This window comes from Pan troglodytes, chromosome 5 (genome assembly GCF_028858775.2).
Source record: "Pan troglodytes isolate AG18354 chromosome 5, NHGRI_mPanTro3-v2.0_pri, whole genome shotgun sequence".
In the NCBI taxonomy this organism is placed as follows: Eukaryota; Metazoa; Chordata; class Mammalia; order Primates; family Hominidae; genus Pan; species Pan troglodytes.
This window is the reverse complement of record NC_072403.2, coordinates 20,537,445-20,564,624: the sequence shown is the minus strand read 5'-3', so window position 1 is coordinate 20,564,624 and position 27,180 is coordinate 20,537,445. Positions and strand designations below refer to the sequence as shown.

The window sequence follows — 27,180 nt, the reverse complement described above, 5'->3', positions numbered from 1 at the left end:
GAAATGCAGTGGCACAATCATAGCTTACTGCAGCCCCGAACTCGTGGGCTGAAGTGATCCTCTTACCTCAGCCTCCAGAATATCTCTGGGACTATAGATGTGCACCACCACACCCAGCCGCAAAGACTCATTTTGAGTTGAACTACCCACTTTTGTTCATGGAACACTGTTTTTATTTGAAAGAACAACTGGCAGACAAACTATAGTTATTTTGACTTGGGTGTTTTGCTGATATGTTCTCCAAAATGAACGTAATGGGCCTGTTACTTCAAGAAAAATATTGACTATTTATAGCCAATGATAAAATTTAGGCTTTCAAGTGAAAATTAGGATTTTGGAAAACTTGTATTCTCCACCTTGAACTTGACTATTTTCCACTACGTAAAGACGCATGATGAGATTGGTTGTAATATTTGCAAATGTGATTTCTTGATAGTTTGTAACAAAATATGCCAACATTTGGAAGATTTTAGAACTTCAGTGAATTATTTCTTTTCTTCAAATGGCCAATGCATGATGTTACAAAATCACACATCAGCAAATGATCCATTTAAAATGTAAGATAGACCAGTGAAGTTTAATGTAGTAGAATGTAAAAAGAAAAGTCATTGTTGATGGTTTCAGATTCCACATTTTATAAGTTTTAAGAAACTATAACTACACCAAGTTTTGGTGTAGCATCAAAAAAATATACAATTACATGAAAAGGCTGTTAAAATACTTCTGCTTTTCACAGTGATACGTCTATGTGACTGTATGAGGCCAGATTTTCTTCATCTAATTCCACCAAAACAACATCTTATAAAGTTTGGGTGCAGAAACAGATATGAGAATCCAGCTGTCTTCTATTAAGCCAGACATTAGAGATTTCTAAAAATGTAAAACACTGCCACTGTTGCTAATTTCTTTGTTTTTAAAAAAAGTTTTTATTTTGCATGAAAATGTTTATGTTAGTATATAATGAGGTTGTTATTTTTAAAAAATATAAATATTTTAAACATTCTTCAGTCTTTATTTTTAACACAGATACATCAATAGATATAGCCTACATAAAAATAAGTCTTTGAAGGTCTTTGATAATTTTTAAGAGTGTAAAGGGGGCCCTGAAACCAAAAATTATGAGAAACAATGTTCTACAAGACAGATTCTTGTCCTGTTGGTCAGAACACTCCATTTCTCATTAGGTGACCATGGTCTAAGATTTGCGAGTGTGTGTGTGTGTGTGTGTGTGTGTGTGTGTGTGTGTGTGTGTGTTTGATGGGGGCATGTGATAGCATGGGATCTTTTCATCATATATATATAGTGACTGTGTGAAGGGGAAAGTTAACTCTAGCTTCAGTCACAGAGCGGTATCTAGTGACTTGTTTTGTGAAAATATACCTAGAAGACTTTTTGGGTGAAACTGATGGTTGAGACAGGAACAAATAATACAAATGTTGATTCAGAAGTTTAAAGATACGATGAAAGATATGGGTCCTCTTCCTTTTCAAAATGTATTTGGGTAGACAGCCTCTATAGTGGGCCCTGCCTCCTGAGATTCATACCTCCGTGTCATCTCCTTCCCTTGAGTGTGGGTGGGGCCTAGTAATGGCTTCTGATCAATAGAATACAGCAAAAGAGATGGGATGTCCCTGCTGAGATTCCATTACAAAAGGACTGTGGCATCTGTCTTGTTTCTTGGCTCCTTCTGGGGAAAGCCAGCTGCCACACTGTGAGCTGCCTAGGGAGAGGCACATGTGGCAAGGAACCAGTAGGTCCCCAGCTAACAACCTTTGAGAAACTGAATCCTGCCAGCAGCTGCACGAAGAAGCTCGACACTGGGTTTTCCTTCAGCAGAGCTTTCGGATGTGACACAAGTCCCTGACGGACACCTTGATTGCTCCTTGTAAGAGGCAGAGGCATCAGGGGAGCCACACCTGGATTTCTGGCCCGCAGAAACTGTGAAATAATAAACATTGATTGTTTTAAGCTGCTAAATTATAGGGTGATTCGTTACACAGCTATTGATAGCTAATATACATACACATGGATTTTCATGTAAAACTTGCATATAATTTCAAGAGACGTTGAGACATCCCTGAAGCCCATTAATGGACAATCTGTGCATCTCATTAACTCATTTATGCCTAGTGTTCCATTAGTGGAACGCTAAGCGTGTGGGAGTCATTTATATCCTACTGCTCAAGGTCATTGCCGAGGTCTGATTTTTCACACAAAAAATTTGCAACCTCCAGCATAAATGGGTTAATTACCCCTGCTCGAGGAATACCTTAAAAGAAAAGGCAGCAAAGACAGAAAATAAGAACAGCAGAGTGAGGAATGGAAGGGAAAATCCAGACAGTACATTTAGACCAGGGGGGAGAAGCAAGGACCCAGTGCCTTAATGAAAAGAAAAGTTCACAAGAGCATTCTAAGGGGTTTGATCCCTGAGAATGGCAGCTAAATAGGTGAGGAAAACACTTTTATCATGAAATAAAATTGGGTGGATATGTTTCCAAGAGAAGAAAAGATCTATATTCTGTAGGGATTTAGGTATGTAGGAATAACATTTTCAACTCAGCTTTGTGTGTGGGCAAAGTGTTGAGTAACAATTTAAAGGAGACTAAAGGTGGATCTGTCGACTAAAACATAAGCATGTGTTAGAAATTTTGTGTTTAAATTACAAAAGTTCTAGTATTGGCCTATGTAATTTTCAAGTCCAGAGCTTGAGTTGGCTTCAGACATGGCTGGATCCAGGGATTTAGATGATGTCATTAGATCTCATCCTCGACTGATCTTTTTGGCTGACCTTCAGATGGCCAAGGTTGGGTAGGGGGAGAGAACTCCAGGCTTCATAAAGCCAGATAGTGATGCTCAGAGAAAAAGATTACCTTCCTCTCAGTGTCCACATATAAAATTTAGGGAAGATCTCTGCTGGCCGTTCTTGGGGGGCCATTTTCTCCTTAGGTACCCCAGCAATACAAGGATTGACAGAAGGATAATTATCCACAGGAAAAAGAGGTGCTGTTCTCAGACAAGGAGAAATGATGTTGGGCAGATAAGATGACATGTGTCTCCCGTAGTGAGTGACAATAACTAGGGGCTGGGAAGCTTATTTAATATTTAAAGTTATGCCAACCTAATTCAATAACTTGAGACTTAACACAGCTGTGCAGTGTTTGTGTATCAGCAGTCCCTCATTACAGGAAATTTGGGTCGTATATATGAATTGGCTTGGGATGATGGAGTCTAATGAAGAGAGAGTCATGACAGGGACAACACTGGACAAGGTGTTTCAGAATAAAACCATGAATTCAGAGGTTTAGATTTTATGGAAAAATTCAACCATTTCTGCTTCTTGTGCATCAGCATCTGTTGTTTTTCTTCTGGAACACAAAGTGACTTGCAGAGCCCATATCCATTTGAATAATGTGGGAACAACCACTGTAGCAAGGGCTTAGCTGCCAGGTCGTCTCTGATGTGGCTTGGTAACATTTCTACCACTCTAGAATTTCTGGAAGAGGCCATAGCTTATCAGGGGTCTCCTAGTATTTTCAGAATTGAGAGTTAATTCCTGATAATTCCACACATGGAAAGAGATGATACAGTTATTCAATTTTAATATTCTCAGGTTATAAAGACTTATCATTAACTAAATTAAGAATCATTGTGAAAAAATGACAATTCATTTGAGACCATCAGTAATGTAGAAGTTGGCAGGCGAACGCTTTGTGGTGGGCCGTCTTTCTTGCCAATTTGCATGCAAAGAAGTGTCACAGTGGGGTTTGGTTGGGGATAGGAAAATGCTAAATAATACCATGATAAATAATTGACATATCATCTAAATTTTGTAAAGTTTTTCAAATTTGATTTGGAATTTGATTTCAAATCATTATGACTTGCAGACACTATAAATGTTAGAAGCCAATTTAAAAAATTATGTTGTACTGAAATTGCTTGTTTTAAGAAGTAAAAATACTATTTTTAATTAGAAAGACATAGTCTCAATTGTATTTTATGCCCCTGTTCTAAGGCCAGTCTCTTACGTAAGCTTCTTTTTTTGTTTGTTTGTTTGACACAGAGTTTTACTCTTGTTGACCAGGCTGGAGTGCAGTTGTGAGACCTGGGCTCACTGCAACCTCTGCCTCCCGAGTTCAAGTGATTCTCCTGTCTCAGCTTCCCAAGTAGCTGGAATTACAGGTGCTCGCCACCATGCCCAGCTATTTTTGTATTTTTCGTAGAGACAGGGCTTCATCATGTTAGCCAGTCTGTTCTCGAACTCCCGACCTCAGATGATCCACCTGCCTTGGCCTCCCAAGGTTCTCGGATTACAGGCATGAGCCACCACACCTAGCCTTAGGTAAGCTTCTGATAGTTCACTGCTGGCCCTTTTTATGGGTACACTGCCTTTTGGTGGCGAAGATGCTTTGCAGGGACATGGCACTTTTATTAGTCCTCTTCAGACTTGAATTAAGCAGAAGCTCATGGTGTATTTCTGATCCAAACTCAAGGAATCTAACTGAAGTGCTTCCCACTTGATATGTGTATCTTGAGAATCATATCAGATATTAATAACATCCCTTGCTTAAAAGGTTTGTAAGCTGTGCCCTTCTTCCAACATCTGTGTTCCATACTCCACTTTTGTATTTTCACCAATGGTCTACCCATAGCTTTTAGTTCTTAGAATAAATATTTGGGAAACCTGTCATATTTATGTTCTCTTCCCTGCCTTACATTTTCCATGCATGGATATCCCCAAAATTTTGAAAGGAAGAAGTACAAGAGATAAATTTTTTTCAATAACCACATTCTTCAAAGCCAGAAATTATAGGAGAGATGTACTTGTCTGTCCTTGCACTGCTATCAAGAAATACCTGAGGTTGGGTAATTTATAAAGAAAAGAGGTTTAATTGGCTCATGGTTCTGTAGGCTGTACGAGAAGCATGGCTGGGGAGGCCTCAGGAAACTTATAATCATGGCAGAAGGCAAAGGGGAAGCCAGCACGTCCTACATGGCTGGAGCAGGAGGAAGAGAGAGAAGGGGGAGATGCTACATACTTTTAAACAACAAGTTCTCCTGAGAACTCACTACTATCATGAGAACAGCAAGGGGGAAATTTGTCCCCATTATCCAATCACCTCCCACCAGTCCCCTCTTCCAACAATGGGGATTACACTTAGACGTGAGATTTGGGTGGGGACACAAATCAAAACCATATCAAGAAATATGCTCTGGCTCCTCTGAACTATTCCTCTGATTTCTGGAGATTACTTTCTGGGAGATTCTATCCGATATTGACTTTTGGGAAGGAAGGTAAAGAAACATTTACATGTCCCCAAAAATATCTTCTCAGTGACTTTTCTGTTGATTCATTTTGGCTCAATTATGAGCTATTGAATAAACTCTGTGCCCCCAAAGTGCCAGGTGCCGAGGGTACAAAGATGCAGAAGGTGCAGTTCCTGCTTTCTAGAACATCATAATATATAAAATCAGAATTAAGGGAAGAGGCCAAGAGAACCAGCATCTACTGGCTGTGTGGTTGCAGAGAGACATTCTCCCAAGTGCTCTCATATGTATTATCTCCTATCAGTTTCAGAACCACCTATGACCTTTGGCATTACTGTCCTCATCTTGGAGGCTCAGAGATATTAAACACGCATCCAAATCATACAACTAGGATGTTGTGAATTAGGATTCAAGTCAAGATTTGATCCCATGCTTATTTTTCCTATATTATGTGACTCTTTCCTCCAGTACTGTTCAGTATCCTATAATTCAATCTTAGGAACTGCGTTTCTGTTTCACTGCTAACAGTGGTTGGAAGAACATGCTTCTTTAGAGCCTAAAAACTGACCAGTTCTTGGAGGCTGTGAAACTCAACTCTCATATGAACTTTTGGGAATGGAATTCATTGAAAGCTTACTATTTCTGAAGGAAAATTATAATGATAGCACGAACACATGTTGTGGCTTTTAGCAAAATATCTTTTTAAAGGAGATTATGGGGACCTCGAAAGAGCTTATTGGGCAAAAAAATAGGTTTTTACAAGGTAACATTCAGAAGCATTAAGGAATCAGGAATTAAGGACATAGGTGTTTGAAAATATTTCTAACACGTTCCATAAATCTTAAATCACATCTGGATTTGCCCGGCATTATCAACAGACTCTTTATTCAAGCTCAGTTTATCCAATAGATTTTGTCAAATTAAAGAACTCAATCACATGCTATAGAATTAACATTATAGCAACTATCCCTAAATTTAGTAGGCGAACACTGATCTAGTACAGTATTTCAAAGTGTTCCTATAAGGCAGTGTTTGACTTGAATACAGATTAATCAGTGATTTGTGTTAGTAAACACAAACCTAACATTCATTATTTAAACACACAGGAATAATTGTATGAATACAAGTACGTAGCATGATGGGCAATTGGGCTATTACATGAATAATATATTAGTTAGTGAGCATTTAGTTTTACTTATCGTTCAGGCCTGGGGTGCTGGTCTGCCTCTCTGGGTCCAGCCTGCAGCTGGCACAGAGTCACAGCTGCCACAGAGTCAATGAAAAGGGTGTCAAGGCTGCAGGATGGAGCCTGTGTTTGTTTAAGAAGGAGCCTGATGACATCACGTCGGCCTCCTGCTCCAGAAGGCTCAGGAGCTGTGAAACGGCACAGCCTCCTAGCCCAGTTGTTGCAGACCTCCGGCAGGGATTTCTGTCTTCAGGTCAGGTTTCAAGGTGAACCAGGTTGGAACATTCAAGGAGAGACTTGGGACATTATAGATTTTTATACTGCCCGAATTGGCTGATTAGCCCCATACGTGGTATTTGATTAATGTCTGAGAGCTCTAATTAGCAATGTCTAATAGGCTCCACATACACCGGGATATCGATTCTTGCCTCCACAAAACTAATCTAATTGTGCTCCTTATCATTAGCAAGTGGTTGGTGTACGGAGATGATGAACCCACCTGGATACTGGAAAAGCCGCCCCGTTAAGGCAGCTTTGGAAAAGGGTAGAGGGGTTTCTGGAGGTAGGTCCAGAAGTGACCTTCCAAAGGCATCAGGAAAAGCACCACGTTTTAGCTCCTCAAGCCTGTTTGGCTTTTCTGAGGGGGAAGAGCCATAGATATCCAGAAGAAGTTTTTCTTTTTAACTTTCCCAGAAGGGGAAAATAGGCATAGGAATCCAATACATCATTTGGACCAGAGAGAAGAAAAAGGAAAACGAAGTTTGCCGACATCTCTTGTCTTCTGGAGCGCTTCTCTGATCATCTGTGCCCACCTTCCTGCTACACTCAAAGGATGGCATTTACACTATGTGATGAAGACGCCTCCACTACTCCCTTTGGTGGCTCCTTGTTTTTCAGGGATTGTAATGCAAAATATACTCCTCCCCCACAAAAGTAATAATATTAATAATATTGGCATAACACTAAAAAATATACACAAAGATAATATACCTCGACTTACGTGGATTTTTATTTTCTGTGGTAACAACTGCAAACTCATGCTTTTGTTATAAATAAAGTTTCGGTGCTACAAAAGAAATAGCACTTGAATATAAAATTTTCTTTTTAATTAATTCTCAGCAAGGCAAGTTACTTCTATAGAAGGGTGCGCTCTTACAGATGGAGCAATGGTGAGCACACACTTGGATAAAGGAGAGGAAGGGTTTCTTATCCCTGATGCAATGGACCTCTGCTTCTGTGTCGTTCCCCTATTGGCTAGGGTTAGACCACACAGGCTAAACTAATTCCGATTGACTAATTTAAAGAGAGTGACGGGGTGAGTGGTTTGGTGGGAAAAACGGTTATGACACAGCAGGTAATCAGAATGAGTCAGGGTGGAGCAGGTAATCGAAAAAGGTTGCTTTATGAGGAAGTTAAGTTTAAGAGTAGAAGGCAAAGAATTGAACATACTGACATAATGATTCTTGAAAAGAAATTTAGAACTTTAACACGTTCATGGCACTCTGAAGTCAAAAGCACCATCTAGTAAAGATGGTCTCCTTCATTTCTCTACCCATAGTACTAGTCTTAATTTTTCTGAAAATACTAAAATCTAAAATTTGATCACCTGGAAATTTTCTTGGGAGAAACCCAAATGGGTTCATGCTTTCAGCCACAGGGGAAGAATCCTCCATAGCCCTGTCTGCTTAGTGCCACCTTCTAGTGAGTATTACTCTACGATACCTTTGTGCCATCTTTCCTCTTAGCACCTATTTTTGTGAGAGCACTTCTCATACTGTATTGTAATTATTTATCTGTCTGCCTCTTTTATTATACTGGAAAGTCCTTGAGGGTAGAGGCTCTTGAATTCATTGGTGAAAAGCACTGGTATGTCTTAGGTACTTGTCACCCAGTGATGAGGTCACATTTCCATTAATACTGCAGATTGTAATGGGTAGGAGCCCCATGTCATTGGTAGCAGCCTCAATCAGCCCCTGGTGTCGACTGGCCTCTCTACTGCTCTTGGAGCATCTCATGGCGTCTCATGTTCATGGAGCTCGGTTGAGGTTAAGCCTGTGCTGGGGACCCCCCTCCACCTCCCCACCTCTCCTTCCTCAGAATCCACATTGAGTTCCTGCTGCTGTCTCCCAACAGGTCCAGGACTACCCACTTCCCTTGGAATGGTGTTGCCATCACTGTTCTGGCACTGGAGGTAAGGTGGTGTGGCTTTCCTTCACCCAAAAGAAGACATTATGGCAGGAGTGGGGGAGAGTGGGATGAAATGGAACGAGTTTGGGAAGTGAGGTGGGCACTAGATTATGCAGAAGCTTGTGGACATGGTGAGGAGTTTGGTTTTTATTCCTAAGGCAGCAGGAGATATTAAGTAAAAGAGGCCATGATTTGATAAAACTGATTTAAAAGTTTACTCCGACTGCTGAAAACATAGTGGAGTAATCCACCAATATAATAAGTAGACACACCCATAGGCTATTGCAACAGCCCAGGCAATATAATGGTAGCTTATACAATGGTGTTAGAAGCAGAGACGAGAAGAAGTGGATGTGTATTGGAGATAAAACCAATGCAACTTCCTGATCTGTTACGAATGAGGAAGAAAAGGAAGGAATTCATTTGACTTCCAGTGTTTAGTTGAGCAAATGAGTGGTTAAAGGCACCATTTCCTTAGAAGGGGAGTATTGGTGGAGGAATAGAGTTTGGGACAAATCAAGAGTTCCTCTTTGGTGTTTAATTTGAGAGACCTATTGGGTAGTCAAGTGGCCATGCCAAGAAGGCAGTTGGACATGCAGGTATTGAGTTCAAGGAAAAAATGAGGGCCAGAGATATAAATTTGGGCATCATCAAAATATAGATGGTATTTAGAGCCCCGACAATGGATAAGATAGCAGAGAGAGAGTGAGGCTATAGAAGAGAGAAAGATCCACAACCAGGTCCTGAGAGAAGTGAACTTGGGTGGAGAATGAAGGTTGGAAAAGAAGTTTGAACAAGAGCATCAAGTGATATAGGAGGAAAACCAAAAAACAGCAGCAACTTAGAACCCAAGAGGGGAGAGAATTTCAAGATGGGGTGAGTAGTCAAGCGGAATGCAGGAAGCCTGAATAAGGAGAGTAATGCTCACTGGTTTCCTCTTCAGCCCAGCCTGAGGTTATTTCCCATGTCCACATTTCGCCATCCAAGACAGTGGAAATAACCTCAACAGGGTAAGCACATTAGAACACAGTATTCTAACGTTAATGGATTTCCCAAGGGGTATTTTATTTGTTCTTAAATAACGCAGTGTGCAGGACACCCACATCCTAGTACAGCCTGAACCACAAAGAGCCCTGTTTACAGTTCTCCTTTTATCCTAAAGTTAGGATGACTCCTGAATGTCTGTCTCTCTTCAAGAGAAACAAAGGTTTACTGGTACAGGGTACCCTAGATCTACATAGAGAAAAGGCATAGTCTTGCCACACATTCTCTAGAAAGATAAGCAGGATGACAACAACAACAACAACAACAAATTACCAAAAGCTTTGGCTCAGCCACAGGTAAAAATTTACAATTAGAGAAGGCTTTTGTTCTCATTCTAAAACAGCATTACTGTCACTTCACAGCTTTGGCTCTGAATAACGGTGGGTGTTTGCTTTGCATTTGGGTAATTAAAGAGCCCACCCAGTTGTTTATCCCAAGCATGGGAATAATCTGACCCAAAGGTGACTGAATTCAGGTCTGTAATTCTTTTGCTAAGTTTCGAAATGAGAGTTTTTGTACCTTTAAGCTAAGTTATTTTCTCAAGGCCTAGGATAAGGCCCTGAGTCCATTATGTGACCAGTTACTATTTGTTGCCTGAATAGATGAACAAGGAGGCTAAGGGACAAAGTGGAAAAAACACTTCAGTTAGAAAATCTGGATTCTTGGGAAGCTCATTTCTACTTTCTGAACCTTAACATTCTCAAATGTGCCACCTTAAAATCCAAAAGCTTTAAAGTCATATGTTGAAAAAGCACAGTTCAACAGGCAAAAATAATTAAAACAGATTCTATTAATTTCTCACATCTCACAAATGAAATTAAAGGAGATGCAAATAAATTGCCCATAGAACACATTAAATTTCTCTTCCCTCATACCCCACTGTTGCTTTGATATCTCTCTCTCTCCTTAACACCCTCCTAACTGTAGTTGATGAGACTTTATTATACTCCAACTTGCCTACCTTAGCATTTCAACCTGTGTCCCTTTTCAGAAAGGATTCTACATCGTTGGGAGAAAAGAAAAAGGAGAATTTGGGCTTGCACTGAGAGGATTACCTTTGGTGGTCTGGAAGTGGTGGTAAGTCCTGGACAATTCTCACATTAATCGTTTTTGCCTGTTTAAAATGGGAAAAATAATGCCTACTCTATAGGACTGCTAGGAGGCTTAAGTAAGTATGTGTGCTTGTAAACTCTCCACAGATGCATGCTGTCATTATGATCTTTGCTGCACAAGCATTATTTAACGTCCTAAGTGTGATTTTTTAAATTTCACTCTCACAAAAGATAGGTTTCCTCTTCATAATAAACATGCGTCTACTTCCCTTTTTGAACGTAAGATCCCAAACAAAAAGGAAATTGATGTCCTTATAAAAAGGAGCCAATGCAAGAAGCATCTAGAAGTAACTTTAGATGCAGTGTCAAGAAGTTTATTAGTGACAGTCATGTACATAGCACAGTGTAGAGTAATGCAAATCTGTGCTTATACCACCCATTTAAAATAATTTTAGTTAGCACATGAATTTGTTGCATATAAACAGCACCTTTGACAAGTTATTTATTTAAAAGGGTCAGATTCAGGCATTGTTTCTAAAGTAGAACTTCAATGATAAAATCTGAAAATGTTATTCTTTCAGTTAAAAAAAGTGAGTAGGTGTGTGTGTGTGTGCGTTTATCACTGGTTTCATGAGTATTGCTGATTCTCATAATAGACAGATTAGAAAATCTGACCAACTCTGTATTAATTATCTATTGTTGCACAACAGATTACTCTAATACTTAGTTAAAACAACAGACCTTTGTTAGTGTGTGGTTTTTGTGGGTCAGGTACATAAAAGAGGTTCAGCTGAGTGGTTCTTGTTTGGAATCTCTTATGAGTTTTCAGCCATGCTATTAACAGGGGTTTTGATCATCTGAAGGTTTAACTGGGGCTGAAGAGCCTGCCCCCAAGATGAGTCACTCTTGTTTAGTGGTTAGCAGGAAACCCCAGCTCCATGCTGGCTATTGGCAGGAGGCCTCGGTGTTTCACAATGTGTACCTCTCCATAGGATTGCTTGAGTATCTTCGCAACATGGCAACCGGCGTCTCCCACAGGGACTGATCTAAGAAAGAATAAGGAAGAAGCCTCAATGCCTTTTATGTCTTAATCATGAGGTCAAATACCATCCCTTCTTCTATATTCTGTTTGCTAGAAGCAAGTTACTAAGTACAGCCCATACTTAAAGGAAGAAGAATTAGACTCTACTTTTTGAAAGGAGGAGTATCAAATAATTTTTTAACATGTTGCAAAACCAACATAAGTTCTTTGGTATAAATTGCACTTTTCTATTGTTGGTATTCAGAACAAAACATTTTTCACAATTGCAATAGCTACCTATATTATTGGATTCTCAGAATACAGAACATAAATCTCTTTATTGGTTATGAAGAAAATGAATTCAGAGGCATAAGGAGCTTTCTCCAGGTACAGAGAAGTTCAGTGTCCAACTCTAGACTTAGATCTAGAATTCTGATATATAATTTCATATGCAGTCAGATTACATCTAAATAATAATAGCAAAAACAGGGCTCTTCTACTGTACTGTAATTTACTTTTCCAACTTTTGGCTACTTACAAGATCACAAACATCTGGATTTAAATTGGAAACATCTTCTCAAAAATCCAGATGTTTCCAAATATAGGTGTTTTTTTTTTTAAGCCATCAAAAACCCCTTGGTGAATGAGTAACTATGCATGTTGAATGGTTATCCCATTAAAAATCTAACTCCCTTTCCCAATTTATGTTATTCTAGGTGGAAAGTTTCTAATGTAATCCAGTGTTAAATTAGGAGTTTGGACTGACTGAGGCAACAAGATATAAGAGATGTCAGATAGCAAAGTGAGGTGAGAGACAGGACATCAAGTTGGAAATTTTGAAAGAAACTCTCCTGAAACCGCACAGCTTCTGTGCCTCTCCTCCAACATTCCTCACCTAGGCTGAGGTTAAGAAGGGGGATGTTAGAGTGAGGCATTTGAATGTTAGAAAAGCAATCCCCCCACCGCAAATAAGGGAACAGCCTCCACACCAGACTGCTTAGAGTTGATAAAAGACCTCTGTAGGCCAAAGGCGCAAGGAACTCGTACCTGGCTCATGACTTATAAGACTTTACCTATGAGAATTAGAAAGCTCATGAAGAGTTCTTGAATTTTCACTAAGAGGCAGTGAAATCATTACTTCCACAGAACAGGTTTAAAGGGATAGCAGAAAATGAAAATAAAGATACTTTTATAACTATCCCTCATGCAGCCTCTATGTTTAACACATGGATCCACTAAAATATATCACAGACATTTTCTGCCTTTTAAACAAAGTATGGTGAGTTATTAAGAAAAGGTTAAGTTATTTTCAATGTTATCATGACTAATGCAATAATTAAAAAAACCTTGGATTTGAATACTACATTTTCAAAGTAACTCAATACAATGATGTCCCCAAGGCTTATGGAGATCTATGGGGTTATTTACCCCAGACTCATAATTCTTACATGTGTGTTTCCAATTTTCCTGACACGTCATTTGGTTTCTATATTTTCCATTGTCACTTTCACTAATTTCTTCATGCTTCTGTATATTATCTCCTCTCTCTTCTTTTAATTGATGTTTGGGAGATAAACTTGTTGGAATTGTGAGTGAAATAAGATTAAATAGTACCATGATCTTTATTTGTTAATTGCTTGCTAACCAACATTCTACATAGAGAAAGGTGCTAGATAACTGACTTATGAATAAGGGAATTCTGACTCAATTTATGTATTAGGTAAAAATTAAAAACCAGAGGTGTGTACATACGAGGTATTCATTGACATTAAGTATTTGATAAGTAATTTTGGCTTCATTTTTAATAGGATTTTTCTTTATGTACTTTTAAATTAGTTAATTAATTCGGCTAGTACATAGTGAGTACCTATTATGTGCCAGATGCTAAGCTGGTATCCATTAATGCTGAATTGGATTAAACTATTTAGTCAACTGCTTCTATTTGAGTTCGTGAGCTCAATCCTAACTGTGCTCTGTAACTTGGGCCAAGAAATGGATTTTCCATGTCTTTTGAGAATGGCAAATCTCTTATGCCACTTAAGAAGATGAAGAGACAATGCATTTAATACCAGATGGGGAATGAATTCTAACCCAACAAATGGCAGAGGATTTGCTGTGAGGCCTGACAGCAATAAAACTCACACTTTACTTTCATATGATGCTTTAGTTTTCCAGATTTCTTTAAGAACTGTCCTTGTATTATACTTCCACAACAGCTTTCTGAAAGGTAAGAGAACTCTGAATTCTGTTACAAGTGAGGCTAAATGTTCTAATTGCCGAGAGCCAATAACCAAGCCAGGGCTAGAGTTGCATCTTTATTCTGTAAAATCCGCCTTCTCTTTCTTAAATCAGGGCTCCAGCCTGGGCTTTGGAGGCTTAATTTCTGCTGGTATAATATTTATTGGGCTGATTTTGATGCAATGCAGATCACATATTTAAAGATATAATTGGACATCCTTATAGCCAAGTGGTTTCTCCAGAGCTCGAAATGCACCATCAGTGCCTGTGTTTGGGAACCTATATATTTCTGACCTCTGCTCTACTTCATAAAAGAGTTGAGTTACCAGAAACAGAACTGAAGGCCAAGAGTGGTTTTCATGCATTGAACCCTTGGCATTGGTTCCTGGTAGCAAACCTCTGCCCTTCATGCAGCAGGAAGCTGAGAGAAAGACCTGCTTCCCAGGGCTAGATGCTTTGGGAGAAGACATTCCTCACCACCAGGTCAGGGTAGAGGCTTCTGCTGAGGCAACAAGGAAGGACTGAGGCTGGAGAAGGTCCAGGGTGTCCTAATTGCCATTGACTTCGAAGTCCTGCTTCCACTGCAGAGTGAAACTACAAGAGGAAAGAGAAATTTCCTACCCTACTGACACTCCCCACTTCCAGAAGCTCGGCTTCTACCTATGGGGCTGTCAGGCTCCCTTTTCTGGTCAGCACTGGGGAAGTCAGTGATGAGCAAGCCATTGAGGCTGAAACACACATTCAGGGTTTGCAGCCAACTCCAACGTTTCCCTCATTGCACATATTGTGTTGGGACAATGGTCTGATCAAATGTTTCCTAATTTCATTGTGGACTTCCTCTCTCTAATGAGTCCCTTTCTCCCAGCTCTAAATAAAGAAGATGCTAAAAACGTGACACACACTACAGATGGGTCACCCACATCTGGGCTTTTCATCTTAAAGACGGGGTGGGGGTGGGGAGGACAGTTAAGCAAGACATGGCTGACTTTTCTTATAAAAGGGGTGAGTGGGGAAAGGGGGGGTAGAGAGAAGAGGGAATGAGGCCGAATCATCCACCATTGTTACTGAATGACAGACATATCCATTGGGACTAATTATAATAACGATCCCAGTCCATAACTGACTCAGAGCTTGAGTGTCCCTCTCTATGCCACATTCTCAAATGTGGGCACCTGGATTGCACCTATGAAGTTGACATTTACCAGAGAAACCCAGGTACAGATTGATATTTGCATGTGAAAACTGGATAATTGTGTGTGTGAGAGCAATAGAGTTTCTGTACACAATTACCAGCCTCTCCTCGAGATGTTGGGAGCAGTTTCTGGTCCTTTGGGAAACTGGCCTGCAATTTGCTGGTGCAGACTGGAGTTCGGGGAGTGTATGAGACACATTCCCAGGTTTTAGGGAAGAAAGTGTGATGAGTTGAGATGGATGCATTGACCATCTGTGATGCACTCAGCACTGTAACATGGTGTGTAAGACCACAGACTGTGCCATCGGATGGACCTGGATTCCAATTCCAGCTCCACTACAGCTCTCACTAATGCAAAGTGCAGGAGAGTGTAGTTTCTTTGAGAAGCTATAAATAACTATATGTTTGAGCATTGGGTCTGCATCGTATTGTAGCAGAATCACGTAGGTCTCTGTATTAGGCAAGGTTCTCTAGAGGGACGGAACTAATAGGATAGATGTATATATGAGGGGGAGTTTATTAAGGAGTATTTACTCACATGATCACAAGGTCAAGTCCCACGATAGACTGTCTGCAAGCTGAGAAGCCAGTGGTGGATCAGTCCGAGTCCCAAAACCTCAAAAGTAGGGAAACCGACAGCGCAGCCTTCAGTCTACGGCCAAAGGCCTGAGAGCCCCTGGCCAGCCACTGGTGTAAGTCCAACAGTCCAAAAACTGAAGAACTTGGAGTCCAATGTTCATAGGCAAGAAGCATCCAGCACAGGAGAAAGGTGAAGGCCAGAAGACTCAGCAAGTCTGCTCTTCCATCTTCTGCTTGCTTTATTCTAGCCAAGCTGGCAGCTGATTAGATGATAACCACTCAGATTGAGGGTGGATCTGCCTCTCCCATTTCACTGACTCAAATGTTAATCTCCTTTGGTCACACCCTCACAGACACACCCAGGAACAATACTTTGCATCCTTCAATCCAATCAAGTTGATGCTCAGTATTAACCATTACAGTCTCCAAGGGAACAGAGTTGGCACAGTGAGGTTAAATCTTTGGCAGAACAAGATTTGAACCAAGACTGTCCCTTTTAATTGTACTGCATTTAGCCATCTCACATGGGTGTTCAGTGAGCACTTGGTGAGTAATGGGACTCCAAGCACAAAGATGTTCATCATTCTTCTATGTGTGAGTTTTCCTCTTCAGTTTGTGAGCCACACGGGGTCCTGTAAAGAAGGAATCTTCAAGCCCAGTTTTAGGGATGCGGGTAATTTCCACAGCCAGTGCTTCCTGTGGTCAGTATTGAGGATCACAAAAGCCACAAGATGCCACAAGGAGTCTGTCAATTTTCTTTTTGTGTGTGTGTGTGTCGTCCAACCTGGAGTGCAGTGGCGCGATCCCGGGTCACTGCAAGTTCCACCTCCCGGGTTCATGCCATTCTTCTGTCTCAGCCTCCAGAGCAGCTGGGACTACAGGCACCTGCCACCAAGCCCAGCTAATTTTTTGTATTTTTAGTAGAGACGGGGTTTCACCATGTTAGCCAGGATGGTATCCATCTCCTGACCTCAGGTGATCTGCCTGCCTCGGCCTCCCAAAGTGCTGGGATTACAGGCGTGAGCCACCGTGCCTGGCCAGGAGTCTCTCAATTTTCTACCCCTGGCTTTACTGTATCTTTGGCTGAATCCTCTGCCTAGAGTGAACCATGTCTTTCTCTCTTTCTCTTCTGCTCTTCTCTTCCTCAAGCTCAGATGAAGCTGTACCTCTTCTTGGAAAAACAAACCCATGAGAAAGGCACTAATCCTATCCCCACTATATGGATGAGGAAACTGAGTTACAGAGAGATTAAGTAACCAATCCAACATCATAGAGCCAATAAGTAGCAGAGGCAGGATTTGAATACTGACAGATTGGTTCTAAAACCAGTGCTCCTAACCATTATACCATGCAACTGCTCAATTAGAATAGCCTTGTGTGTGTGTGTGTGTGTGTGTGTGTGTGTGTGTGTGTGTGTGTGTACTGAGCTGGACCCTCAGTATATACAGTCAGTGAATTTTTAATGAAGAAGAAGATGCGGAGTTTATTTTGGCCTTGGACAGATCACCAAGTATTCTTGGGTTTAAGGCACATTTTGGTAGTTTTCTAACTTTACCAGCAGAATGTAGTCAACGACTGGGAAGAGTGGGCCTTGGTGGCGTTTTTATGCCACCAACTGGCTTTAAGTGCACCAGCTAAAAGCAGTTTCTTGCTGGAGGAGCTGCAAGAACCAGGGGTAAGTGGCACTATTCGTGCTATGGTGTAAGACATGTTGCAGAGTCACGTGTTCTGTTGCCAATTTTGGAGGAATGCCGTAATGTATTTTCTGTTGCAGCTCTGGGGCTTCTCCTAAACTCCTACTCCAATCCCCAAGGTCTTTTTTTCCCACTTCTGCAACAGGCTCTAGGAAATCAACACACTTCCCTCTACCTCAGAAGCTGCCACTGTCTTTTGGGGTTGGTTTCCTTAACACCCTCTGAAGACAAACACAAAACACCTTTTTGTCTTTAAGGCTTTTACTGCTAATCGCAAGGGGAAAACAGAGCATCACAAAAATGGCAATGATGAGAAGCAGTAGATGGTCCAGCATCTTACAAAGTCCATGTTGTCTGGATCCTTTGTAGTTTTAAATTCCTTCTGAAATCATGAAGGAAAGCCTCAAAGATCTTGTGCCCACTTCTGAAGGTTGAACTCGCTTAATCTTCCCACTGTTTTCTGATTTCTCCTTTAGTGAGGTCATAGGAATAATTTTCTTCGTGTGACTCCTCTTCCCAGCCTCAACATGTAGTCTCTGGGTATCCAGTAGGTGTTTGACTTCTGTAAAGACTTCCAGAGTGAGTTACTCTGGCTGGTTCAATGCACTGCTCTTTCTCTGGGTCTTTCCCTACACTCACTAAGGTCCCCAAAGGCAGGAACCATTTCCTGTTCTTCTGTCTCCCCTCTTGTTGATGGGTTTATGGCCAAAAGCCTGAGCTTATTGTCTACACAAGCAATGTAGAAATAGTTTATGGCTTGACTTGGGTCTTTATCCCTGAAAGTAAGTCTCTGATGGTAAATTTGTACTTTTATACTTGTCATGAATCGAAGGGCCTTCAGGGGAATGTAATTTTTATTTAAAACCATCTAGTAGATGTTGGCAAATACAAAAATAGGAGAGTGGGTTGAGCCAGTCTGCTTGGGTGAATGTCTGCTTGGAAATCGCATACTAGGATATGCTGTATTGAGTAATAAAGTAAAGGCTGTCTGGAGTCAGATAGATGTGGAGGTGCAAGAAGAGGGTGTACAAATGTTCTTAGAGATAGATCTGGAGGTACAAGAAGAAGACGTACAAATGTTCTTACTGTGCTTATACCATTGAATGTACTTTGATGATCTGGTGCCAGAAAAGCAGAGAAACACAACTGCAAAGAAACAAGAAAGGAGAAAGTAGGATCAGAGGACCTGGGGAAGGGGCAGCCAGACCTGAGAGGCAAAGCTTAGAGATCAGACATCATACTTGGGCTAGGAAAGGCAGCATTTGATGAGGCAAGGGAGCAGGGAATGGCTTCACTGAAGTATGACCTGAGATTGAAAGCACGTCAAGAGAAAGCCAAGAGCCGTGTGAAGCAAGTAAGAAATATCAGCCCCAAGATCTGCTCTCCCTTCAGTATGGGTGGCCTTTTCCTGTTCTCTTGTCTGCACTTTCTCAGGCAGTTGTGAATGATGAGGCCACCCAACAGAAATGATAAGCCCTCGAAACCTCCGTTTTGTTATGCTCTTTTTCCAGCTAAGCAATTTCTTCATGATGTGGGGCAGAGGGTTGGAGCAACGGTTCCCAGCAGACCACCATGAGCTTCTCATGAGAGAAGCTGCCCTGAAAAGATACACGATTGAGAGCAGATGATGATAATCATTATCATCATTTTGGCAAACTTAGAGGAGAACGCATATAGGATACTAAAATCTTATGGTGCTGGCGATGCATTTTATGGGAATCTGGCATTGATTCAGAAGACAGTACTTCTACCCTGAGACTGTTGTAATTTCAACAACTTAAAATACATGCCCACTTTAAGACAATATGTCAAGACTATAGTGAGTGAAATAATAATAATAGCTATTGTAATTTGAATGGGAATTTCTTACAGTAGCCTGATTAGCAGAGGGTCTTTAGTCAAGGACATGCATTAACATCATCTATTGTACGAATGATAATCTACTAATGCAATACTATTAATACAAGAGTCGCTTTGTAGATTTGTCATCATTATGTTATATGTCCAATGAGTGTATGTAAAAACAGTTAAGTATTTCTCCAGTGTCCTTCTCCTTAAAGTAGCCCATATTTTAAGCTCATCCAGCTCTGCTTCACTTGCATGAGCATCTTCCCCAGGCTCCTGGAGAAAGTCTGTTGCTTGGTCTGACATCTCCTGCTTCTCTCCTTGGCCAATCTCCTTTTCAACGTAAAGACCTTATCCCTTATTTCAAGCTCCTGATAAGTTGTCTGTTTCTGTTGGTCTCATGGACCTCACTACCTGTTTTGGATGGATTATCCAGCTCTGAAGGGCTGTCAGACTCTCCTCCCAGAGGACATCCATCTAAGATCCCCTGTTCTTCATCTCAGCACACTTGCTCTTAATACTCTTCTTACTGAATCAAAGAGCTGGGAGCTTCCACCTCAGTGTGGAAGAGCCATAGGCGCCAGACTCCAACCCATGAGCGCAGCTACAGGGGGCTGCAGCCTGGAATGCCCTAGGGGCAGAGCCTACCTCTTGCACCAGGTTCCAGGACATGGAGTCAAAAGAGATGGTTTTGGAGCTTTAAGATTTAATGACTGCCCTGTTGGGTTTCAGACTTGTGTGGGGCTTATTGTCCCTTTCTTTTGGCCAATTTTCCCCTTTTGGAATGGGAATGATACCCAATCCCTGCACCATCATTATATCTTGGGAGTAAATGACTTGTTTTTGAACTCACAGGCTCATAGGTAGAAGGAACTTATCTCCAATTGAGACTTCGGACTTGAAACTTTTGAGTTAATGCTGAAACGGGTTAAGACTTTGGGGGACTATTGTGAAGGCATGATTGTCTTTTGAAATGTGAGAAGGACATGGGATTTGGGGGGCCAGGGGTGGAATGATATGGTTTGGATGTTTGTCCTCTCACAATTTCATGTTGAAACGTGATTCACAATGTTGGAGGTTGGATTATGGCAATGTATTCCTCACGAATGGCTTAGCCCCATCCCCTTGGTGATGAGTGAGTTCTTGCTCAGTTAGCTTATATGAGAGCTAGATGCTTAATGAGCCCAATTCTTCCTGCACTCTCTCTTGCTCGTTTTTGCCATGTCATACACCTGCTCCCCCTTCACCTCTCACCATTGATCGTAAGCTTCCTTAGGCCTCACTAGAAACTGAGCAGTTGCTGGCACCATGTTTGTACAGCCTGTAGAACCATGAGCCAATTAATCCTCTTTTCTTTATAAGTTACCTAGGTAGTTACCAGGATTTTTTTTTTTTTTTCCCGAAGTCTCAGTCTTGTCCCCCAGGCTGGAGCGTGATGGCGCGATCTTGGCTCATTGCAACCTCCGCCTCCGGGGCTCAAGCGATTCTCCTGCCTCAGCCTCCTGAGTAGCTGGGATTACAGGCACCTACCACCACACCCGGCTAATTTTTGTATTTTTAGTAGAGACAGGGTTCCACCATGTTGGCCAGGCTGGTCTTGAACTCCTGACCTCAGGTGATCTGCCCACCTCGGCCTCCCAACGTGCTGGGATTACAGTCGTGAGCCACTGCGCCTGGCCCAGGTATTTCTTTATAGCAATGCAAAAACAGACTAATACAGAGGCCGTTAAGCTGCCTGCCACAGCTATGTAAATAGTGCTCACTACATGATATTATAGTGCATGTTATAGGGAGTCATGATTATATTTCTTTTCTATACAACTTTTTATTTTCTTTGGACCTAATATTTGCCTCTTTTTTTCTATTTGCTTGTGTTTTACATGTATCTATTATTAATTCATCCTTAAACCATCTGATAAAGCTGACAATCTTAATTCCTAAACATGCCAACTATTCTTTTAGTTCCATCTCTCTTTTCTTGGCATCATTCCTCAAGAGCTCTGTCTTTCTTCTCCAATTTGGGTTTTGCCTTTTTGGGGTGCAGCATAGGTGTTTTCTTGTGGTTTCTCTTCACTACCATCCTGATTTTTTTCTCTCTCTCTTCTGTTTTAGACTCTCTGTTTCCAGGATCCCATGTCTTTGTTGTTGTTGTTGTTGTTTATTCTCCCATTTAACCGACTCACATCAACTTCTTTGTACCAGTTCTCCTGTTATCCTGGCCTCCTGTGTGATCTCTAACCCAAACACCTGGGTTTTTCCAGGAATCTTCAAGGAACAAGATCTTGTATTTGTGGCTTTGTCTGGGGCAGGTTTAAATTTCAACACTCCCTGGTCTGCTAACTCAGCCGCAATTCACCTCTCTTCCAGCTCTCAGCTTTTGTTGATATCAATTGTGTACTGTCATCTCTCAAAGTCTCTTTGGCCATGTAGGCTTGAGCCGCTTTTTATATCTTGCTGATATTTTAGTGAGATTTCAGCAGGGAGAGAAGAATGGGTGTGTGGACACCTCTGTGCTGGGAACTGATTACTTGGCTTCCACACTTGGTCCAGCTCTTCCACTGAAGGCATGGGATTGTTTATTTTTCCCACAGATATTTTTGAAATATTCTAAAATGGAAGCTATTGCACTAACTGCCACTACATTATTTATTTTGTCATGTAGTAGGGTATCTGCTGAGATGGCCAGACCCCATTGCTCTATTTTTTAAATAGTATAATTTCTTTTTTGCTTTGCTTCAAAGACTCTAAATTATTTTAATAGGTTTATATATTTTTCTTTTCCTCTTGAATTAAGACAGAAGTAATTTTTCCAATGACTCTGTTATCTCAGTTTTGTATTAAACCTCTCCAGCTTCACTTAGTGGCTCCAGCAGGACAATCTAAGGTGTGTAATAGGAATGTCTCAGTCTCACTTGCCCACTCATACAAATGAAACCATGGTTATAAAAATACTCTTGCTGGCTGCAGAAAACTAAACTGCATCCAGGATTCTTTTCTCAGTTTTTTTCCATGAATCCCTAGGGATATTAACATGTGTCCAGAAATCAGTTCTGGTCATTTATGACTTCACTGCTGGCTAAGCCAGGACCACACAGTAGTCCCATGCTGGAAATTTCTGCAGGGTTCACTCTGTAGTGAGAACATTGCTGGTACTGCTGGAGGTACCATTTTCCATGAAAACAGGCTCCTCCTCTCTCTGACACAGAGGAACTAGGCATCTCTAGCCTCAGCGTCAGTCACCCTTGCAGGTGACAGACAAGCTCCAGTGTTGGGTGCTTGGGAGTGGAGATTCTCAGGCTTTCTGTGTTATGACTTGCCTCTTAACGCTGGCATGGCTGAGCTTTGGTCTTCCAGCTCAAACCCTAATAGATCTTCAGGGATGGGGCTCCCATCAAGCAGCAACCTCCACTCACTTGCAGTAGGTCTTTGTTAATCCATCCATGAGATATCTCCATGGTAAGAGGAAGGATATTCTCACCCAGCTTTACTGCCTGGACCCAGTGTAATCTGGCTCTATCAACTCACATACTCTCACCACAGCATCCATCCTCCTTAAAACTTCCACCCTTTCCTGGGAATTCTCTCTCTCATTCATTAGGCATGCTTCTATATCCTAGAAACCCAAGGGGTATTAGAGTTCAATCCACCTTTTCCTCCATGAGCTCCTCAGTTCTTATGTGGATTTAAGTACAAATAGACTCAGGGGAGAATCCACCTTTCCTAGCCCTCTGTCCCAACTCTTCTGGCCAGCATGTCCACTGCACAGTGCAACAGAATAGCTGAAGGGAAATTTTGTTTAAGACAGTAATCTCCAAAGTGAGTTTCACAAGTGGTATGGGAAGGAAAAAATATATAATTTCTATTTATTTATTTATTTATTTATTTATTTATTTATTTATTCGGAGACAGAGTCTCATACCATTGCCTGGGCTGGAGAGCAATGGCGCGATCTCGGCTCACTGCAACCTCCGCCTCCCGGGTTCAAGCGATTCTCCTGCCTCAGCCTCCCGAGTAGCTGGGATTACAGGTGTCTGCCACCACGCCTGGCTAATTTTTTGTATTTTTAGTAGAGACAGGGTTTCACTATGTTGGCCAGGCTGGTCTCAAATTCCTGACCTTGTGATCGGCCTCCCAAAGTGTTGAGATTACAGGCGTGAGCCACCACACCGAGCCAATTTCTATTTATTTTTTAATTGCATGCTTTAAAAAAATTTGCATTCATGTTTTACGTGCGTGTGTAAACATTACAATCCATGGTCAAACATTTTTTCTGAGTGGAGTAGTCTTGTAACAGTAGGTAATCCAGCAGTGTCCACAAGATGGACCTGTGGGGCCTCAGACACCCATTGTGTTCGTGTATTTAATAATTTCACTTGAAGCCTCACTGTTGTAGTGTTTCTGTGTGGATATCAAGACTGCTTACTCGTTTTTACTTATCATTAGGGTGATGAAGGTTTTCGCTTTCCAGTCTCAGGAAATTCACACAATATTTGCCTACCAAGGCTTTTAGGTTCATAAAGCAACATTAAAATATAAAATAAATCGCATTGAACTTCTGGTATTACTACTGTTATTACCTAAATTTTGTCACCTGTGGCGAGATCAATTTTCAGTCTTTTTTCCACTGGTGAACCAAATGCTCCCTTTAGGTTTCTCTACAATTGCTATGTGGCTAATTGCTTTCAGCTACAGAAAGCCTAGATATGTATGGGTTTCTCTTTGAATTAGGCCTTCAAAAATTTGAAACAAAAAAAATTGACAAACGAATCTATTTACCACAGCAAACTGAACTGCATATATTCCTATTAAGGTCCGTTTATGCATTGCTGGTAGATGTTGCTGACTTCCCAGACTTTGGGCCTGGCTTATCCAGATGGACTCATGTGAGGCCACGTTGAAGAAGGGTAGCAAATCACTCAATGGCATAAACACTGAGCTGCAATATTCGTGTGGCAAGAGGGCATGTGTGGAGAGCATGGGCCGGGTCTGACTTGCTAGTTGCATAGTCTCTAAGGCCAGTGACTCAGGTGCCATAGAGCACTACAACTGGGATTTATGCTGTCTTGAAGTCATGTGTTTCATTCCTTACTCCATATCCACTGCCATCGCCAGCCTCCAAGAGGACCCCTGGTGATCTCCACCTCCTGGTTTTCATACCTGTGTGGACTCCTCCCACATTGGACAAGGGGTGGTCTGTGTGACCAATAAAATATGGCAAAAATGATTGCATGTCACTTCCAAGATGAGGTTATGAAAGACACTGTAGCTTTTGTCTTGGTCACTTTCCTTCATTCTCTTTCTCTCTTGGATCATTTGATTCTGGGGAACTGAGATGCCGTGTCATGAGAAGCCTTGTGGTAGGCCCTGTGCTAAGTGCTGGGTATACAGGGAGTGCACCATAATTGTGCCTGTGAATAGCCACTGCTCTCCAGCCTGGGCAACATAGCGAGACTCTGTCTCTAAAAATTTTTTTTTAATTAAAAAAAATTTTTTAAAAATAGAGAAAAAGGAGATGTTGACAAGATAAATAATGTGGGAAACTGAATAGACAGAAGTATCTGAAATTCAACTAGAAGAAGGAACAGAACTTGTATTGATATTCTGGGGCTATACATAGCTCCAAGAAGAATTGCTGAGTAGAAAGATACCTGCTAGAGGAGTGAGTTGCTTTATGATCAACTCATTTATTCATTTTTTCATCCAATAATTTCTATTGAGTATCTGTTGTGCATTAATCACTGGGGTAAGTCAGAGGTAGCTCTAACCTTCATAAAGCTTAATTGTACAGAGAGAGAGAGAGATACTAATTGTACAAAGAGAATTAAATCGCTATTAAAAAATTATACTTAAATAAAAAGTTTCCTTTAAATACTGGGTATACAGAGTTAAGATACATTCCCATTTTTAAAAAAGTATTCAGTTTTTCAGAGGAGACAGCAATGTTCTCAAGCAGTGCAGTGCACCATAGTACGTGCAACAGCAGAAGAGTGCATAAATCTTCCCTGGAGCTTCAAGGAAACCATGCTTGTCTCAGCTTTGGTTCATTGAAGAATTGCCTTTTAAACTGGAGAGGAAAAAAAATAGATGCCTTGAGGCAAATGGGGAGGTGGAGAGGGGAAAGGAGTCTTTTCAGGCAGGCAACTACAGATGTAAGGGCAGGAAATTGAGTTCTATATGAATTTAATGGGAAAAAAAAAGGAACTTAGAACTTTCTCTCCTGGACCCCAATGGAAATATAAAAGATGTGTAAGAGAAAATGTCTGTCCTCTAAAATCTTATGCCTTCCCAAGATTTGAAGCCATAAGAGATCCCTTGAAACTCTGAGAATGCTTGAACCTGATGCTGTCCAATATGGCAGCCACTAGACCTATGTGGCTATTTGGTTCTTGAAATGTGGCTGGTTTGAATCAAATGTGCTGTTAAGTCTAAAATACCAAAATTTGGAGATGTCACAAAAAAGGTAAATTATCTCATTAATAATTTTGCATTGATTACACATTGAAATGATGTTTTTGGTGTATTGAGTTACATAGAGCACATTGTTAAAATCTGTTTTATTTCTTTCCTTTCAGTCTTCTCAAAGGGACTGCTACTAAGTTTAAAATGCTATCTGTGGTCTGCCTTGTGGCTGGCATTGTGTCCCTTGCGGACAGTGCTGGTTTATAGGCTGCTGTGGCAATGGCCCAAGAGAGCCTCTGGCACCAGCATTGTGGATGGGAAAGAAGGAAGAGGGCCCAGACATATTGAGAGGACCACAACCCATGTGCTTTCCTTGACACTCACTTGGTGCTGAGGGGGTCTAGTGTAGGGCCTGGGGAAAGCTGAGCTGGAGAAGAGGTGGTATTGGGTTCAGATTCAGAGACGGGTGCTGTGTGCAGGCAGCCCTCTGACATGGGTGCTGACACCCATTCCTGGTGACTGGTGCAAGATAATGCATTCACTCCACACCCTCCCACCACATCGGAAGCTTTTTAGTTCAGAATTCTTTGGAACATTTGCTTCCCTTTTGCTTCTAATATTATAGCATGGGTGGAAGAAAAGAGAAGGGCTGTGCTCTTAGAAAGGGAAGGGATACTTGGCAATAGAGGGGAAGCCTATCTAATGTCTTTAGAGGAGTTGAGTCTGGTTCTGGACACATTCCATTTGCTCTGCTGGAAGGTCTGAGAGTCTAACAAGACTCTATCAGGCTGCATGATTTGGGGTCTTCATTGGGTATATGTTGGGGCAACCCATACCTTATTTTCTTGACTTGTAAAGGCCTGGAACTAGGCTTTATTGGGCTGAAAAAGGAAATAGGAATTTCCTGGGTCTAAAGACTTCACGTATTGACCCATAATTGGAGGGACTGACCAGATCAATTGCTGGAGGTCATCTGAGTTGTTGACCAGGCTCTGAAATGGGGTGCTGATTCTATTTTAGTCTCTCTTACAAATTGCTGTGCGACCTTGCCAAAGATAGCAGCATCTCTCTGTCTTTATATCCTGTTGGTTAACCAATTTCCGGATCTGAATAGCCAGGGTGCTCTGTAGATTTACTTTAAAACATTTTTTAAGTACACCATCAATAAGAACATCGTGCTTTTTTAGGTAGAAAGCACTTTGGAGGAGAATTATTGATTGTGTTCCAGGACCTCTGAGTGGAACTGTAATATTAATAGAAGAGAACATTGCCCAATTCTGGGAATGTTGAAGCTGGTGGAAATGAACTGGGGGAACGGCATCTTCCGTGCCGCCTTCAGGTTACTCTAGACAGTTAAGGCATATGTGGTCTGAACTATCTCCACACAGCAGACCCAGGCTGGCTAGCCCCCCTAATCAAAGACTTCGTGTAGAGTTTTAGGGAATAACTTTGTTTTAGTTTGTTAGGTTGCCATAACA

At 41.3% G+C, this 27,180-nt stretch overlaps 1 long non-coding RNA gene across 2 annotated transcripts in view; it reads left to right on the top strand.

The window, feature by feature from the left end:
- The window catches only part of LOC107975069 (uncharacterized), a 417,195-nt gene that overhangs the window by 253,396 nt on the left and 136,619 nt on the right, over nt 1-27,180 (top strand). For both annotated transcript variants that reach the window (XR_001718278.3, XR_010157568.1), the window contains exons 6-7: nt 8,585-8,642; nt 10,674-10,759. This is a non-coding gene — a long non-coding RNA (uncharacterized LOC107975069). The remainder of the gene's footprint in view (nt 1-8,584; nt 8,643-10,673; nt 10,760-27,180) is intronic.